This window comes from Suncus etruscus, chromosome 3 (assembly GCF_024139225.1).
Source record: "Suncus etruscus isolate mSunEtr1 chromosome 3, mSunEtr1.pri.cur, whole genome shotgun sequence".
Classification (NCBI taxonomy): domain Eukaryota; kingdom Metazoa; phylum Chordata; class Mammalia; order Eulipotyphla; family Soricidae; genus Suncus; species Suncus etruscus.
The window spans coordinates 133,844,392-133,857,677 of NC_064850.1; the positions used below are offsets into that span (position 1 = coordinate 133,844,392).

The following is a 13,286-nucleotide window of genomic DNA, read 5'->3' on the forward strand; positions in this document are numbered from 1 at the left end:
GACTCTTCTCTCATTGCCATTCATCCCTATAGTTAGTTGATTTGCAGTGAAACGAAGGAGGGCAAAGTTTTGGTCAGCGGCTGTGTCTGATATGAGTGGGAACCATGGGGTTCCAGGACACAACAGAAGCAGTTCACATAGATTTTGGTGATGTTTTGATTTCCGTTTTACCTGGTTTATAGAAAAATAGATGAAATGTACATAGACTGCAGCATTTTAAAACATACCCATACAGTTGAAAAATTTCAAGGGAAATTATTCTTCTTGATGTCTTCAGAAATAAAATGTATTTGAAAGTAATGATAATTTATGGATCTTGAGTGATACAAAGGATAGTTGTATACTGCTTGGCTTGTGTCTATCTGATCCTGGTTTAGTATCCAGCACCACAATGATTTCTCAAGCACTTCCAAGAGAGACTCTTGAGAACTCAGAGCCTGCAGTAAGCCTTGAACAAAGAAAGGGGTGGCCCACCAGTATTTATAAGTACTTCCAGCTGTTGGAAATCTTAAAAACCATTTTACACCTTTCATTATCTTGTGTTTTCACTAGTAAAAATAGAAATGTCCTAATTTTCCTAAGGGAAAAGTCCCAGGATCTACTTTTTAATAATAATAATTTTGTAAATTTATATATTATGCAACAAATGTTATTTAACCCATTTGCAAGTGTACAATTTAGTGGTACTAAATACAACAATAATATGGTTTAAGTCACCACACACTATATGTCCTTATTTAAAAGAATCTCCTCCCCTCAAAACATTTACCATCTTACCTTTGAAATATAGATATTGAAAGTACCTTATAAACAATAACTTCTTCTTTATTTTGGTTTCTGGGCCACAACTGGTGATGCTCAGGGGTTACTCCTAGCTATGCACTCAGAAATTAACCCCGGCTTGGGGAACCATATTGGACACAAGGGGATAGAACCGCGATCCGTCCTAGGCTATCACAGACCAGGCAGATGCCTTACCGCTTGTGCCAGCACTCGGGCCCCAACTTCTACTTCTTATTCTTTAGTACATTCATTTCTTTCTTTTTCTGGCAGAGGTGGGAAAGTAAATGAGATGTGCTCAGGACTTTCTTCTGGCTCTGCACATAAAATTATTAATGGTATTACTTAGGGGGCTTCATATGCAGTGCTGGGACTTTGAACTTGGGCCATCGCATAGCAGGCAAGCTCTTTAACCCCTGTAATATCTCTTTGGCCTAATTTCTATTTTTGTAAATTTTCCTATTTATATAAGTGGCTCTTCATTTAAATGCAATCATACAACATTTGTCCTGTGTCTGACAGATTGATTATGCAGGGTATTTTAAAGATCTACCCATGTGTTAGCATGGATATATCTTTGAAGAGAGTGTATCAAAGTCTGCTAAATAATACTAAATAGATAACATTTTGATTAATCTATTCATTTGTTAAAGGGTATTTGATCTGTTCCAGTACTACTGTGAACATTGAAGAAAAAGCATCTGTGTCCTAAAGGTTTATGATACAAGTTACATTTAGGCTTCAGGAAATTTTAGGTTAGGTTCAATGTAAGCATGGGAAAAATTAACATCAGTGTAAAGAACTATTCACAGCACTTAAAGAATAGAGACATTTTTCTTATATATTTTAATATATATATAATTACTCATTATCATATTTAAGAGAGTTGAAAATATGTGTATGCTCAGCCTGACTTTGATGAAAGAAATGCATAGAATCCAGAATCTTTAAATATAGGAACCTGATACCAACAAAAGCTAAAGTGTGAAAAAGTTTCACCGGGACCACAGAGAATGACTCGGGTTGGACAGACTGGTATGCCTGGAGCCCAGAGTCGGTCTTATGCCAATAAACTTCGGGGCTGAGGCCTTCTTGTAATCAGGCCAAGGATTTTTTTTTTCGTTTTCCCCATATTTTTGTGGGCCTATGCAAACGATGACTATTGCCACTGTCACACCTTTACTATTGTATTTTTTAACACTTATCCTTTAAGAAAAAAAAACAACAGTTTACTGAACTTAAAAACAAATAACTGTAGTACAATGCCTGTCTTGAATACAGGGAGGGGATGGGAAGGGGAGGCATTGGGAGGGATGTTACACTGGTGAAGGGGGATGTTCTGTTTGTGACTGTAACCCAACTATAATCATGTTTGTAATTATGGTGCTTAAATAAAAAAAATTAAAAAAAAAAGAATTGAACCAAAAAAAAAAAAAAAGAAAATATGTGTTTGCATATGTGTGTACTTCAATTTGGTCAGTGTTTCTGATTCTTCCAGTCCTTCTGATGTATGAACCTTGTAGAATACCCTGAAGCCTACAGGGGGCCAGGTCATATGTTCCTTAAATTCTATCTCCTCTTGTGGTTCATTTGCTGTATTGTACAGTCTCATAAGGGAGACTCACGAGAAGATACTAATCCTGAGACAGAACAGTGCCCTTCCTTCCACTGCCTTTTAATCAGTTGGTTTTTATTGTTCATGTTCAGCTGTTCATGTCAAACAAACTCCTTGTCTATAAATAATGTTAGAGCCTTGGGATCAGGGAGCTGAGCAGACTGCAGAAAGCTTGTTTCAGTGTGCCAGGTTTTACAGGCGATAGGGTGTTTTAATGATTTCTTACTTGAATGATTGTTGTAGCTAATGGAGGCCTTATGGAAATGATTCAGATTAAGCTTCTGGTTTACTTGAAGCTTACTGACCCAGTAAAATTGAGACTAATTCAGTGGAATAAGGGAATTTACAGTCATATAGTCAATATGAATGTATTCTTGAGAATGCAAAAACCATGAATGAAGTTCCTCTAATTTGCATTTTTGTTTAGCTCTGACCTCAGGAAGGATATCGTGTAACCACTGGGAATTTTTTTGACTCTGTAAATACCTGTCTTACCCCCACTATATCCATTAGGCACTATTCTTAAGTGAAGAACAATGCAAAGTAGAAGGGGTACGTTTAATTCCAGCAACATGGTGCTTCTTAGCGCTTGAGGGTTGTGGTTAATTTAACAGTAGTTTTTAAGGAATTATAATTCTTTATGACTAGAAAACTGCTCATCGCTTAGATGGAAGAAGTGAAAGATAGAATTTAAAGTAGTTTCCAGAAATAAATGCAGTAAAACAGATTTTATTTGCAAAACAGTAATGCATAACCACTTAATGGAATTCCAAGATCTTTATATTATCAGTATCCTTACAGTAATTAATTTTAAAGGAACCAGCTGCACTAGATTTATATTTTTAGTGCTATCTATTCTTAGAGGAAATCTCCTTGCTTTTGTTAGATTTTTAAATAAATAAAGTATTAGATGCTTGACTCAGCAGAACTATTTTATATGAGAGTTATTGTTGATGGCCTATGTAGCCCATGATTCCAGAAATGCATAAACAGTGAACATGATAGACACTGGTAACTTTGTATATATATAAAACTTTATATATATTATATATCAGTATATATTATATATAACTTTATATATTATAATAACTTTGGATATATTTAGAAGTGGAATGATGTAAGATAAAACCTATCATAAGATATGTGAGTGAGGGATTTGAAGATACTCAACAACAGGCTGAGTTCATGCTAAATGCTCCCCTGAGCAATGAACTACATAGTTCCCTAGCAATGCAAAGAATGACACCCAACCATAGATCAGTATTAATTACAGAGTATCTTCAGGTGTAACTCATAAACAAACAAAATATTATGGGGCTGGAGAGATCGTATAAAACTTATGGTGCTTGACTTGCACACTTCTGACACTGTTTCTATTCCCATGGTCAACTGTTTTTCCCTGAGCACCATCAGAAGTGATCCTGAGCATAGAGTAAAGAGGAAGCTCTGATCACTGCCAGGTGCAGTTCAGACACCAAAACAAAAAGTTAAATGTAAAAAAAATAAATAAACAAAAAAAGTTAAATGTGTGATATGTGGATTCTTAGAATTAACTCTCCAAAAATATATTTGGCCAATGCCTTAAAATCCCATCACCCAGTCAAGTGGACACATAAAACTGATCATTTCATTTCTGAATGCTAGAACTTTAATTATAATTTATTATTTTGGACATAAGAATATTTCAGATAATTTAATGAAAATGCATTTTTAAAAGGGAAATGTTATGATATTAATCATATATATGGCTCTCTCTTTGAGTTAGGATTTTTTGTGTCAATGAGAATATGTTTGGATTTTTACAATGATATCCAAATTAACAGAATTCTTATTTATTGTGAGAACATTTTCTGAAGCATTATTGTTGATCTGATACAACAATTTGGGAGGAAATTCTACCACTGACTTGGAAAATAGTAGTCTTTGGAATAAACAAACCTTTGTGTTAATGGATGTTAGTCTAAAATGTGATCTTCAACCTACCTTTTGTAAAGCAAGTGTGATAAAAACGCTGTGTTCTTAAAAAGTTTTCTCCCCCATTGCAAACCAAACATCAGTAAACTAAAAGAGAGGAGAGGAAAACAATCAGTTCTGGTGGCATTGTATGCTAAATGTTCCTGAGTAGGAGTTAACTAAATGTCAGATTTTACAATTGCTATATTTTTTGTACCTTTTCAAAAGACTTAATAATCCATTCTAGTAGTAGTGGCAGGCTCTTGAATTAGTTTATTCAATTCAGAACACAGTGAAAGTTTTCAAGTCATGAAGAATGAATGTTGGTATAAATCAGTTGAAACAGAGTGGGCATGTAGAAAAGAAAGCACCATTTCCAAATGGCTACTAAAAAAAAGGAGTGTTAGAGCAAACCAAATTGACATGAAATAAAAGGGGGTAATTATTAGTACTGTCTGAGTTTTTGCAAGGTACAAATCATAGGCCAAAATTCCTAATGGAAATTGTGTGTATGAATGTGTGCGTTTGTGTATGCATGCACATACATTCTAAAAACATCATTGGAAGTTCTGCTAGAAATTCACAGCAGCTTCTGAGATTGAGTTTTTGTGATAATAGGAAGCCGAATGAAAATTCCGGTTTTCAAACAGCCCCTATTCCAGTCTTTATACAATGACCTTTTGTGACTACACAGTACTATTCTCAGATCTATATTCCAAAAATAAAAAGTTTTTTTTTTTTATTCAAGAATGCAGTAGTCAGGCATGCATTGTTCAGAAATCTGATGTTCAAATTTTTGCACTGGTCTTTCTTTAGTGAAAGAATACAAAATCTCTGTTGATTGTCATTTTTGCTAAAGTTTGGCAGCAAAATGACCAGAGGAGGCTACCTGGAGCCAGGTATCATTATCATGCATTTGGAAAATCCAGAGTCAGAAGGTTTTGTGACTGGTCTTACTGAAACAAATAAAATTCTGCTAGGTAATAATGAGCTACCACTGACCACACATATATGTATGGCTCTCTTGCTTCCAGTCAGCACCTGATATGCATTGTAATTAGTGTTTTCCTTTGGTTTCCTTGAGCAGTTATATCTGAGCTAATGTCATGAAGGTACAAAACTTAAAGAGTTATTATTAAATGTTGAAATTTAACAATTTTAGATGGGGTGAGAAGCTGTATTTAGTTTAACAAGTCTTCATAAACCAAGTGGGCTAAAAAGCTATATTTAGTTCTTGGAAATTCAGCCCAAAATTAGGAATTAACAATAAGTGGCTAAGAGATATTTTGTCTGTATTTTTTCTGCCCCGTTTTTCTTAATTGAGTATACTTCTAAAAGTGTTTATTATATCTAAAAGCAAGCAATTAGAAGAGAATGAATATCCTACTCTTGAGTAACATGACTAGTTCCTAGCTAGGTATGCTAATTCTTTAGCTTTCACCAGCATCCACTACTGATGAGAGGAGCCATGATAATGTTTGTGTGAGGTAATAATTCTATTACAGGATCAGTGTCTGAGAGTGGGAGAAGCTGTGTCTGCTTGTTTATTAGTTCTTTTTTTGTTTGTTTTGTTTTTTGTTTTTTGTTTTTGTTTATTAGTTCTTAAGAGATCCAGCCATTATGTCAGTGGTTCCCAAAGAGATCTCTGACTTTGCATCAACTTTCTGCAAGAACTTGCTACTCATCAAAAATTTTAGTATAGACAGAGACTACAAGGGTTGAGAATGATTTTATTTTATAATTTAGATTTTTCTCTTCTTAAAACTGACATATGAAATAGTCCTTTAAAAATTGTCTAGTAGAAAAAAACATGACAATCTAATGTTTGTTTTTGTGTCATTATTACAAAAAAGTCGGCAAAGTGGACACCATGTATAGACAAGACCCAGTGTTTCCTAGGTTGCAAGAAAGGGAAGATCCTATGTCAGAAATTATGGTTCCTAAATTTATAGGCCTTCCCTAATCATTCTCACATCTGCTGAAAGAACAGATCAGCCTCTTTCCTTATTCCATCTGGAAGCAAAGCAAGATTTTAATTTCTGCACAACAGCCATAGCTGTGTCTCAAAGCCCTTAACTAAGTCTTTGGGAGTTAATTACATTCATTACGTACATTAAAACCTAAGAAATTGTGCACTTCTTTGCATCTCCATAATTGCACCATTAGTTCAGCAACTTCATTTAATACACATTTCTGGGCCTACTGAATAAAAGGTAGTCTCTTTAATTAGGCTTTGCTTGTCTACTTTTGGACCTTCTGCCTGTGGCCATTTTATTTTAGGAAACCAAAAGAGGAATGGTCACTTTCCTTTACTTCTTCACAAGGTCACCAAGTTTAATTTTCTACCACAATTTGAGAGTGCAGTCATTCTGGTAAATTGGAACTGAGTGAATTCTTCCAGTCTCCAAAAGCACTTCCTTTCATTTTTCTGATGGCTATGTATTGCATTCTTGGAAGGTGTGTACCTCTTGAAGGAAATGGAAATTTTTTTTCTTCAAGGACAGACTTATTAACTTCCAAGAAGTCATTTGTGACTTAGAGAGAAAGTGGCAGTGCAAGGGGGTGGTGAGGAGAATCTCAACTATGTACTGCATTTCTCTCCAAATCATGTCCTCTGATTCGAGTGTGAATTGGTATCACATATATTTTTAAGACTTAAAAATGGTCTGCCTTTTAAATGGAAAACCATTTGTGAAGAATGAGGGTTGCAAAGTTCCTTGTTTTAAAATAATGATAGATCACTGTAAACAATTTAATTATTTTTTTCTCTCTTCTGTCAATTTTGTATCTGTGCAGGTATGCTTAGGTGAAAAAGATGTTCTGAGAAATGGGTCTTGGAGGCCTGTGGGAGGGTGCAGGGAGATTGGCAAGGGGCAATAATGAGCTTGAGTTAATACTTTGTAGATTTTATTATTTAGTTCAAAGAATGGCTGATCCAGGGCATGATAGAAGAAATCATAATAAATAAAAAATAAAATAAAATATCAGTAATAAAAAAAGCTCATGGCACCAGGAAAATGAGAACCACTTCTTCAGCTAACTGCCAAAGATTTAACAAATATAGTAGAGCTTTGTGTCATGGCTCTTGGTATACATCAAAATAACAAGGGATCATATAAAATCAACTCATTCAGATTACATAAGAAATTTAAATTTCTTTATTTATTTGAAATTTAGATGTGTTGTTGACTTTTTCCCCAACCAGCTCCATCTCATTCCCATGATGTGTAATTTTTAATGCATTTAAGTGAAGATAGAATTTGCATTTCTGTAGACTCCAGCTGTCTGTTTATGTAAATGATGAACCTACACTATATTGTATTTTCTAAAAAGTATGGTTGCAACTTATTGTTGAGTGTTACCATTTATTTCAGAGTTTTGTTTAGGGAATGATCCATTGGACAGGATAACATAGCTGTGAAAAGTATTTCAACTAAGGAATCCCTTTGGTATTTAAGTCAGCTATGTCAGAATAAACTAACTGGTTTGTGAGTTCTTCGAGGAAGAGCTATCCGATTTCATGACTAGTACCGAAAATAACTTCACAGATGTATATTATTGTCTTTATTCTGTTGAAAGCAAACAGATTCACTATGGACTAAGTTATGTGTCTTACACACAAATATTGTTTATTTTTGACATATGCCCTTACACATTCCAATTACCTTCAGATAAATTTATTTTTATAGAGTGTTGAGGTTTTCATCATTCACATTTTATGGATGAAGCTATAGGTATAAAATATGGTTTAGTGAATAGCAGGACACAGATTCAAAACCAGAATCCCAGAATCCAGATCCCTACCTATATCTGTTGCCATTTGTCCTCATGAAGAATTTTTTTTGTCACCTTAATCATTTCTCTTTCATTAGCCTACTACTTCCCAAAGTGCTCACTCCTTATTTCTTCCAGAATGATCCACCCTTCCCTTCGATTACAGTTCTCAGTCATTTCATTATTTATTGTGTTGCTCTTATCTAACTGAAACTCATTTAAGCTTTAAGCACTTACCTCAGTTCTTCTTTTGTAATTTAAAAATTCTTTATTTTCTAATGGTATAATAAGTGGATTTTTATTTCCTTAGTATAAATTATTTAAGGGACACAGGGGTCAGTATTTATTTGCAGGTGAAGGTAAATCCCCCAAATCATGAAGTCTCTATAGAGATTTTCCTATGTGCAAGAACTTAATCTGTTTTGTTTGGGAGTGAGATAGAGGGGCCTATGGTGAAAGAAGAATTTACTGTCTTCTCTCTGATGATTGCCTTTGGTTGCCAAATACCAGGATGAGGTTTGGTGTAGCAGATGAACTTGATTCCCTTGAAATCAGCTTCTGCCTAGGCTTTCTGCCAACAAGCTCAGGTTTGTGTGTATTTTCATTTCTAATTAGAAACATCTCTTTTTACTTGGCTAATAGCTACTGCTCTTTGATTATTGCATTGTGCCTTTTGTCTAATTTTTTTAATTATAAATACTTTGAAGTATAAATATATTGCAAAAATGTCACAGAAATTTAAACTTCTTTGTGAAAATTTATTTTACGAATTTATTTTACTTAACATATTCATGCTAGGCATGCATGATGTGTGGAAAAAATCCTGTAGCTGGCATCAGTGCTTCTGAACCACATGAATTGCCTTGACCCTTTTAGAATATTGAATGTTTATTATTTAGTATTTGCCTAATACCTGACAAGGATCACTGTCTGTCCTTCATAAACTTGATCACTCACAAAGTATTTAAACATTTTTTTCATCAAAATATCCTTGGCCAAAGATATACTATTAGTGTTAAGGCTCTTGCCTTGCTCACAGTTTCCCCTGTAGTCCTATGTAGTCCCACAAGACGAAGCAAATAATAGATCCTAAAATAGGCAGATGTACCCCTCAAATCCAACTCTATTTCCCTAAAATTACCTTTGTATGTAGAAAGCAAAAAAACAAGTGATGGAGTAAAGTTATCCTCCTATTCCTCTCTCCTATCTGCTGTCTTTCCTAAGAGTATGGGATATCAGTTTCATCTAGGAAAATTGTTATTTTGTAAAACTACAGCAGAAGAGGACTTCGGGATTGCTGTGATATGTTGGGTCGCTTTCACATGAGTATCCAGTCGCCCGTGTCATGCCAGTCATCACCACCATTCTACATTTTGCCATCCAGACAACTATACACGTTCTCAATTTTGAGCCAAAATGAGAAAATGGCAGCTTTTGTGCCAATTCTTGTATCTCAGTATAGATTTATTTCTTGTTTCTCAATATCAATGAAAGTATTCTGGCTCTACTTATTACTTCAAAACCTTGTTGTGGGTAAAATCAACTTAATTAGGTAATAAATATATACTGTTTCCTTCTCAAAATGTTATGTGCATGATTTTTTTCTTTATAAATTTATTTATTTATAAGTACATTTTCACCCAAACATAAAAATCTTGATCCTTAGCCCCTTCTCACTACATTGGATAATTTTACTTCAATTAGCCATATAAAGAATTTTAATAAGAATTGGGAAACTGAAAAAATCATTTTCTTTCAATACCCTATATTGGAATATTGAATATACAATACTGTATTGTTGTATTACTTACTGAGTCTATTTTGCTGCTTCTAAAATTCAGGGCTCAATATAGAATTCACATATTCATAAGTATTAGTGATTTCTATGATTAGGCAAGGTTTCATCATGAAACTAATAATAGAAACAAAATGCTTGCATACTTACTACCTCTGATTTTTCTTATTATTACCAAGTCCTTGTATCTTATCTCTAGTATTGGAACGTTTTTAATGAACCTAGTAAATAATTGATCAATTTTCCAAGAGAAATTAAAATTCAACAAAATCAAATTTCAGCAAACTATCAGATAAAACTAAAAGCAGAATGGAATTTCATGACCAGAATTCATTTTAATTTAATGAGTCAATAAGACTGATATAGTCAAAGATGGAAAACATGGCTGAAATATGTTACTGTGGAGAATAAAGAGAACTATTACTAAGAGAATAAATTAATGGTGTGGCAGTGTTTGAATTCAATGCTAAGTCTACCATTCATGGCTTAGAGTATTAATGTCCAAAATTGAAATTTTTGTCAAAGGGAGAAGAGAAATTACTGAATAAAATTGGAGTCTTCCTGGAGTCCTGACCAGGCCATCCAGTAGTACTGCTCAACGTCAGGGGCCTAAAGCCTCCTCAACAACTACCTTCACAAGTGAGAGTCCTGTGAAGGGTTGAGGGGAGGAGAGAAGTCTCACTCACTGAAGTAGCAACTAATACACAGATACGGGGGGCATTCTCTCAGAGCAGTTCCAACTTTATTTAACAGGCTCATAGTTTATATAAGAAAAAGAGGAAAGGAGCAAGAGGGAGGAAGGGGCTCAGCACACAAAAAAAGATTCCACTACACAATGGGTAACTAGTTAAATTGCTTAACACGGAATTAACGAACATGTTTCCAGCTAGCGCACCCTGTGACTGTTGTTCAGTTGTTCTGCTTTAGAAACTGACAGTCCACATCCTGTTACCTAGCTGTTTGCTGATCTTTTGCAAAATATGCTGGAAACAGGGCCTGAAATGGCAGACAACATATCTTTTCTGTGGAATAAACCAAGCCTAGGCCAGGTAATGGCATGGGGGGCACACAAATAATTTCACTAATTTGTGATATAGATAAAAACAAAATGGAGTAGATAATATCACAGAAAATATTAATTACCAGTGATCTTTGATTGCCAAACGAATTGACTCAGCAGTGAGGGAATGGCATTAAAAGAAGCAGAGTAGAAGTACTTAGCAATAGTGATGGAGGGTCTGGGGTATTTTATGGTGGTAAAGGGGCAATAACTTTATTCATCAAAACCATGGATGTTAACACTATTATAATCATGTTATATAAACTATAATAAAACTAACAAATCAAAAGAAGTAAATTTGGAAAGTTCTTAATATTTCTATGTATTATATAGTATATTATTGGGAAAAAGACTATGTGATACCTGATGATGCAGTATTGCTTATGTTCTATTGTGCTGATGGCTTCTATCAAGTACTGTCAAAGGCCAGTCTGTGGATGCTTGATGTCTCTAAGCCACACCTACCCATGCTTAGGAACCTCTATGGCTTTAAGTTTTGATGCTCAGGGACCTGTGGTGCCAGGGATTAAAACAGGTGTGCAACATATGTACCTTAGCCCCTGAACTCTGGCTTCAAAAAAATTTTATTACTTACTTTACTGCCATGTTTATGTTTTGCGTAGCCTAGGAATCAGGCCCATATATTTGAGGGGTGCCTTTATTAATATATAGAATCAAAATTAAATTTTTGCTGGAATATCAATAATGATATATTTAATAGCTTCAATAGTATTACCTATAAAGATGCCTGCAATATTTCTGACAAACATGATTTTCAACATAATTATGAAAGTCATTCAGTTCCAGATATTTTTCTTTAAAAGTGTGCAATAAAATAAAAGGAATTAACTTGAATGAAAAAAAGGATGTTAAGTTATTGTATGCTTTGTGTTTACTTTTGGTGGCAGATTCTTTTTTGCTTGTATTTTGGGCCATACCTGGCAGTGCTCAGGGTTTACTCCTAGCTCTTTGTTCAGAGATCACTCCTGGTGGCACCTGGGGAACTATAACGGGAGGCAAGAATTTAACCTGGGTTAACCATATGCAAGGTTAATGTTGTATAATCTTTCAATTCAATTGGTGGTTGATTCTTACCTAATAGATAACTGTTTTAGGAAAGGAATTATTCCTAATCTTTCTATTAATTTGAATTTCCCTTGGCTCCTGCCTTTTCATGCCGATGCAGTCAGGATGCCTCCTCAGAATCCCTTTTGTGACTGACTATAAATGGCAACAAATCTTTGCTTATTCTTTAAAGCCCATTAACATCTATGAAATATTTGAGTGAAATTTATCCCAGAACTACACTTTAGGGTATAGGTTGGGGATTGTTTGACAAATAGAAAATTCAGTTGCAGTAGCAATGCATTGTAGGCAGTGTCTATTTAATCACATGCTAATGTTGTTGCCCTGATACCAGCCAATATCAGCTCCTCCTCCTAAAATTGCAGAGTCTCAGATGTGTACAGTGGGAGGTCGACAGTTCTGTTCTATACTATACAGAATAATGTATGAGAAATCAATAAATAGCAGCTGACAAGATTAACTATGGGAAAATTAAAGGCTGACGAAGAAGGTTGGTGAAAGGTTAGATCTTTCAGCTTAAAATTCCTAAAATAAACCCTTTTTTATTGTTTTATATTTTGAAATAAAAGATCTGTACTTATTGTTTTTAGAAGTAGATAATTAAAGAATGAACAAAGACAGTGTTCTCTGTTTAAGCTGTTGAATACATTAGTTCAACACTTAAATAACTAGTAATGTTTTTTTCTTTGTATTTTGGTGACTTTGGGTTTAATAATGTGGTTGTTGACATAAAGAAGAATGAATTGTTCTTTTAGGCAGATTTGGGTGTGAATGTTGTGTTTTTTGTTTTTTCTGAGATTTGTTGTCTTATTAGAAAAAAAAAACATTGCTAGTAGCCAGATCTTCTTCCAGTTTACCTCCATGGAAATGAGCCTGTGCTCAGAGAGTCATAATGATCTTAACCCTTTCCCCTGCTAGTTTTGTATCTATTGCTTGATTGGCACTGGGGATTATGAACATATACAAGTGCTAAATCATGGCCAATGAGTAGAGTTTGTAAGGAGAAGCAAAGAATAAAAGTGAAATGTTTAAAAACTGGGCCGGAGAGATAGCATGGAAGTAAGGTGTTTGCCTTGCATGCAGAAAGACGGTGGTTAGAATCCTGGCATCCCATATGGTCCCCCGAGCCTGCCAGGAGCAATTTCTAAGCGTAGAGCCAGGAGTGACATCTGAGCACTGGCGGGCATAACCCAAAAAACAAAAAACAAAAAAATATGTTTGAA

General features: G+C 34.7%; 1 protein-coding gene across 1 annotated transcript in view; it reads left to right on the forward strand.

The window, feature by feature from the left end:
- The window catches only part of PTPRM (protein tyrosine phosphatase receptor type M), an 829,551-nt gene that overhangs the window by 416,842 nt on the left and 399,423 nt on the right, over window positions 1-13,286 (forward strand). The gene's annotated exons all lie outside the window — the stretch shown is intronic.